The sequence below is a fragment of the Malurus melanocephalus genome, unplaced genomic scaffold (genome assembly GCF_030028575.1).
Source record: "Malurus melanocephalus ecotype Western Australia unplaced genomic scaffold, MMel_1.1 scaffold_193, whole genome shotgun sequence".
NCBI classification, from domain to species: Eukaryota; Metazoa; Chordata; class Aves; order Passeriformes; family Maluridae; genus Malurus; species Malurus melanocephalus.
In genome coordinates, this window is record NW_026623425.1 from 855,949 (window position 1) to 862,044 (window position 6,096).

General features: G+C 49.0%; 1 protein-coding gene across 2 annotated transcripts in view; it reads right to left on the reverse strand.

Moving 5' to 3' along the window:
* LOC130577751 (NADPH--cytochrome P450 reductase) overlaps window positions 1-5,225 on the reverse strand; it is a 26,434-nt gene extending 21,209 nt beyond the window's left edge. The window contains exon 1 of one of the 2 annotated variants that reach the window (XM_057373325.1): window positions 5,144-5,225. The gene's annotated coding sequence lies outside the window, so the exon portion shown is untranslated. Of the gene's footprint in view, window positions 1-475; window positions 580-5,143 lie in introns of those variants that run through there. The other variant, XM_057373326.1, reaches the window with a different exon arrangement.
* Window positions 5,226-6,096: the final 871 nt, after the last annotated feature.

Consider the following 6,096-nt stretch of genomic DNA (forward strand, 5'->3'; position numbering starts at 1 on the left):
TGGCACAGCTGGCTACACCCCCGGAGCTGCCCAAGCCATCAAAACACCCAGAGTTTTGCCAAGCATCAGCACCTTTTAGACACCTGCAGATAAGGACAGGAGCTGCACGGGGAAGCTCTGTTTTGCAATACGTGCAGAGAAAGAGTCAGCAGTGACGGAGCCGAAGAGGAATTGCGTGACAAACATGCGTGCAGTGCCATCCGTCACATTCTGCCCAAAGCTGGCACTGGTGCCAGGCTCCAATCAAAGGCAGCTCAGCGGGGTGCAGGCAGAGGAGCCTGCCCAGCCTGCAGCAAGGTCCAAGCTGTCTCAGCTGAACTCCAGCAAGGACAGCAGGTGGTGGTTTGGAGCCAAACCACCCCTGCAGCAATGAGATTGCCTCGTGTCTCACAGCAACACCACCACGGTGCCAACTCCAGCCCTGGAGAGCCCAGTCCCTGTCCACCAGCCCACCCACCCATGCAGCAGCACTCACCAAAGGACAGCTTCCCAGTTTCTCACAAACAGCAATCCATGCAAGTCTAACAGCAAATATAACAGTGACACACACCCAGAAAGCTCCTTCAGACCAGCTTTCTCCAGTCCAGGCTCCCAGTGAAAGCTCCACACAGGGAAGGGGACAAGGGGGCACTGCTCAGAAAGAGAGAGCGAGCACTCCTCGTGCTCCCTGCAGCCACGTGACAATGACCCTCATGTCCCTGACTCAGCACAGGCAGTGCTTAGTGAGCAGAGAGGAAGCACAGCTGTCACGATCTCCAGTGCTGGAAGCGTGGCTGGGGATGTCACCACTGCCACCAGATCTGCCAGACTCCTCTTTCTGATCAAAAGAACAATCTTAAATTCCCAAGGCAGAGGCAGGTGTGCATAATCAGACCTCCTTTCCCACCTTGTCTGCCCCCAGGGACTGCCCTTTCTCTCTTGCTGGCCATGGCACAACACAGGTTAGGGGAATGATCAACCTTAAGAATAAGCCTTAAAAAAAGCCCAGTTTTAAATCAGAGACCAATTATTTCCACGAGCATCATGGCACAGCCCCAAAACACAACCTCAGGACAGACACATAAGAGATAAGCAGAGATAAGCAACCAAACCAAGTGAAAACTCCAACGCTTTGTACAGCACAGACCTGCAGCCTAAGCTTTAGATATAAAGGAAAAACAGGAAGACTGAAAATAGAAATTAAACAACTGAAATATCTGGGAGGAAAAAAAAAAAAAAAAACCACTGGACAGTCCTCTGACAGGTCTGCAAAGTTTATGGAGAGCTCACAGAGACAGCAGCACCAAAAGGAAGCTGCACTGAGCCCCCATCACTCCTCACAGCAGCAGCAGTGGAGAAGMAGGAAGAGATTGCCCACAAACAGGAATCAGCCTTGTGACCAGCCAAGGGCTCTCTTCTTTCACCCACTAAGGACACAAGACAGGCAGGTGACTGATGGGTGTCAGGAAGAGGAGCCCCACAGACACAAGCCCAGGAGGAAAGGCAGCAGCAGAAAGAGCAGGGCTGYGGTGGAGGTGGCATTTCTGCCCAGACTCCTGTGCCTGATCTCCTCTGAACCCCAGTGCAGCCAAGACTTCCTGCACATCAGTGTGTGGTATTGGGCCAGGAGACCCTTGGGGCAAAACCAGATCTTCTCTTATTCCTCTTGGGAATGCAACCAGGTAGACTAAGAAATTCTGTTTACATCAGCCTGTGCCAGTCTCAAATTAGCTCTTTTTACTTTCCTTTTTACTGAAAGGAGACCTGGCAAGGAAAGTCGTCCTTTCCAAAACAAAAGCAGCCCACGGAAGCAGGCGCTGAGATCCAGGTTATTTAACATTGCCTTGGATCAGCCTTTTCCCCACAGCTCTGCCACATGGAGATTCCATTTCCCATCAACAAGAGGAGTCTGATCTGGTCAGACAAGCAGCCCTGTTTGGCCTGGTCTGCACAGGCTCCCTGATTTGAGTMCCTGGGCCCCTGGGGATGGAAGGCACAGTGGGAAACCTCACAGCTTTCATTGTCCCTTCAGCCTCTGCTGGTGTGAAGGCTTGCTACACTCAAAGCTTCCCTAACACCTTCTTCCCACATATTTCCCACAACTTCCCATTAACCACCAGCAACTCACTGAGGGTGGAAAGCAGCAGAGCTTCTTTCAAGCCAGGGAAGTGCTCCTGAACACTTCCACCAGCTCAGAAATCCCAATCCAAAAGGAGTTGGCTGCAGCAGCACCTCAAGCAGGGAAAGGAACCCAGAAGCTATTGGGGGGTTTTTTTGTGAAACAAAAGTTACTCTCACTATGAAAGACAAGGTGGAACATCTCTTCTACTCAGACCCTGACACACCGGCTCAAACATCAGCARAACTTCTATTTTAGGCACAGGACAGACACAGAATGTGCAACAGTCAGTCTGGATCTTGAATTACTGCATATTTGAGCTTCCACTGTCACACTCGCATGGTTTCTGGCCCCTGGGTCTTATTCAAGGACAGCAGAGCAGCTGCAAAACCAAGGAAGAGAACAAGAACTGCTTTACTGAGGCAGAAAGGAGCTCTGTGCTGAGGGTATGCTGAGGTGGGGCTGTGCAGTGAGCCCAATGCACTGAACCAAAGATTTCAGGCATTATCCAACACTAAAATRAATCCAAACTTGCCAAGCTGCCTTAAAGTAACTTAGAATTACTGAACTTGCACACTGCCTTTCACCAGATAAAAACCTGACTCTGAACCTTTAAACACAGGGCATCTCACCAGCTTAGGCACCTGGACACCTTACTTGGCAGATTAATGTGAGTCAGCACAAAAACAAGAGTTCAGGGTTACAGGATAAACAAAACCTGAGAGTGGCAGGTAAACTGACCCCCTGTGAACCAGCAGTGCTCCCCAGCCTCACCTCTCAGGGAGGGACAAACCCAGAGCACCACACTTCAGGCATCACTCAGAAGAGGAACTTCCTTGTCCCTTGCAGGGACAAGYCTGCAGGAGTTTTAAACCACCTTACTGCCAACTCCCTGGGCACCTCTCAGGCAAASCAACTGCTCAGAGAGCTGCAAAACCGCAGGAGAAACCCACCTGGGCATGGATTTTGCATAGTTCAGGTCCTGCTGAAGATGTTTTTTTAAGTTCAAGAGGGAAAATGAGACTTTTTTTCAGCAGCCTCTTCTGCAAGGGATGTGCCCTGTGTGCCAGTCACAGCTGCAAGTTCCTCTCCTCCCCACAGTCCATTTGCTCACCCTGTGCTTGAGTTTTTTGAGGGTTGGTGTGACAGGCTGTGGCTTTGCCTGCAGCCACTACTGGGAAAGAAGCCCTATGGACAGGGTCAGTAGCCAGAGGCTTTGACCTCTCCCCCCACCRGAAAAAGTCTGGACAGCAAAACCCTCCAGTGCTGGTCTCTTTTGTGAGGYTTCCCTTGAAACCAACAGCTGGAAGAGCACCAAGGGGACAGGGTTAAACAGATCCTGCAAAGTTTTAGGAGCTGTCAAGACTTTTGATCGGAACAGTGTGTTTTGGGGATTTATTTATTTATTTCAAGAAAACCAAGCACTGCTTGTCAGGAGCCAGGACATTTTTTTTTTTTTTTTCTCAGCCAACTTCTCTCTGATGATGCAAGAGCTTTTCAGACATTACAAGCTCATCTCCTGGAGGTGTTACTGTATGATCCTTACACCTCCTGGTAACTCAGGAGTAGAGCTGTCCTGCTCTGGCTGCCCTATCAGAAGGGTGTGCAATCACCCTACAAACCTCTCTACCTGCCACAGGTCAGCAATCTGATCTGGACTTCACTTTTTTGAAATTATTTGGGAAATACAGGCAACTTCCCAGCCCAGCCCCTTGCAATCACACAACCACGGCTACAGACCTCAGAACATCAATTCCACACCCAAAACAGATGTCCTTGTGCCAAAAAGTGACACAGACCACAGGATATCCCACAATTCAGGGCTCACAGGCTGAAAGGCTGGTCCCAAGCTGCAAAATCMACAACTCTCCAAGTCCCCAGCACAATCAACACAAAGAGAAGATATTTGACACAGGGGTWTTTTGTTCATTTGTAACAGGAGCTGCTCCTCTTACCTCCAGCAGTTATGCATTGAGCCCTGTTACACAACCAGGGCTTGCACAATCCTTGCAGGCATTTTATCAACTTGCTCCTCCAAAGCTTGGAGTTGGAGAGGAGATGCAGCAATGACCCGTGAAAGAGAGTCAACTGATGTGTTTCACAAACAACCAGGCAGCAAGACCCGGGGTACTTGCCAGCATCACAAAACCAGACCTACCAACTCCCCAGGCGGGTTGCTAAACCTCCCCAGCAGACTTCCCATGCAATGCCAGAGCCAGGAGAAAGATMCAACCCCATCTCTAACTCCAAACCTCACCATCTCCTCGTCCACAAAGAAAGAAAGGAAGGTTAATTAGTCAGTAACTCCATTCCTTGCAAAAGAGTGACTGGAGGCACAGACATGGCTGATTACTAAGCAAAAATACAATAATCTACCACCATGGGTCAMACTCAGGCACTCTTTGGACTTTTGGCCCTCCAGAAGCCACTAGAGATGGCTTTTTGTCTTTCTGGATTCCATGAGTGATAGCAGCATGCAATTAATTTTGAATGTTTACTCAGGGACAAACAGCAAGAGATTACGAGCGGCCTGTAATTATTTGTTCTGATCTATGCAATTTCAAAGCCTATAAAAAAGCAATCTTGGCAGAGATGCACCTGTCACTGCAGGGCTGTGAGTCACTCTCCACAACAGCGTGCACAAAGTAATCTCATCACTGGGATCAAATGATCACATTGGGAAAGCAAATTATGCAAGTTGTACGAATTGTTTTGTTAGAGGCGGGAGAGTCCACGTCAGGAAACAGAACAAAGTTCAGTGGCCACAGAGGTAACTGCAGCTGGTTTGCTGTTATACCAGGGGAGGAGATGGCAGGAGCACAGACCTGAGCAGGGAAGCCTTTTCTCCAGTCCTTCAGAACTGAGCAAACAAACTTTGCTGCCTCACAACAAGCAAAGGAGAGAGCAAAGACCAAGTGGGATTTCAAAGAGCTTTCAGTTGCTTTTGCTGCAGGTAAAGAAACCATCACTCCCAACCACCCTCCCCAAACCCAACTGCACCCAGAGATGCTCCACAACTTKTGACACTCAAAAGAAAGGGGTTACCTTGAACCTATGGGTCTGCAAACAAGAGCTGGTGAGGCCTGTGAGCTCCAGCACGGAGKGTGGTGAGCAGCAGGGAAAGTCTMYCTCGARACAGTTCAAGGAGTTTTGGTTGTAYGGCCCYGTCGAGCTCCTCCAGCTGCTCTGCAAGAAATAAAACAGAAGTTGCAAGAGGCACTTGGCTGCCTAGGAGGCACCAACCCAGAAATTACTGACTGAACAGGAGGCAACTACGAAGTGATGACAAGCAAGAGGTTCTTCTCTGTCCCAATTAGAGCAGGACTAATTAACAGGGGGTTAAGCCAGATTTGTGACACTCCCCCCTCCTTCCTGCCCACTCTTCACCTCACTCTCCAAGGCTTTTACTCTCCAAGATTAAAAGAAAGCACCCAATTGGTGTTTCTTCYTGTAGCTCCGTATCTTCCCTGCTCCGTGTTTTGCAAATACARTTCTTGTGCATCATCACATCCACGTGCAAAACTAAAACACACTCCATGTCATGAACACCCTGGTTCAGTGCTGTCCAGYCCAAGAAGAAAAACCTGTACTGAGACAATGTTGGGTTTTCCAGGAAGGGCCTGGCTCACCAGCGTCCTGCACAAAACACCAATTTCCTCATTTGCAGCAGATTAATCAGCTTTGCACGTGTGCAACAGCTCATTGGGGTTTCTCAGAAAATTACAGCAATATTGGAAGAAAGCCCATTCATTCCCTTCTATCTAGCAAAAGGAATGAGTGCATCACAGTACCCCACTAAGCAAATAAATTATGAAACCCCACAGCTCSTGACAACAGCCCACACAAAGCTGGGTAGAGTAGAGCGCTGTTGTAGAAGGGATGTCCCCACCAACGCTGTCACTGATTCACTTCCACAACTCAGAAACAGAAACCTGACTCTTTCTTCCTTGCACTTTTCCAGCTTCTCAGCAGGAAGTATGTTCCTACTTTTTAAAAAG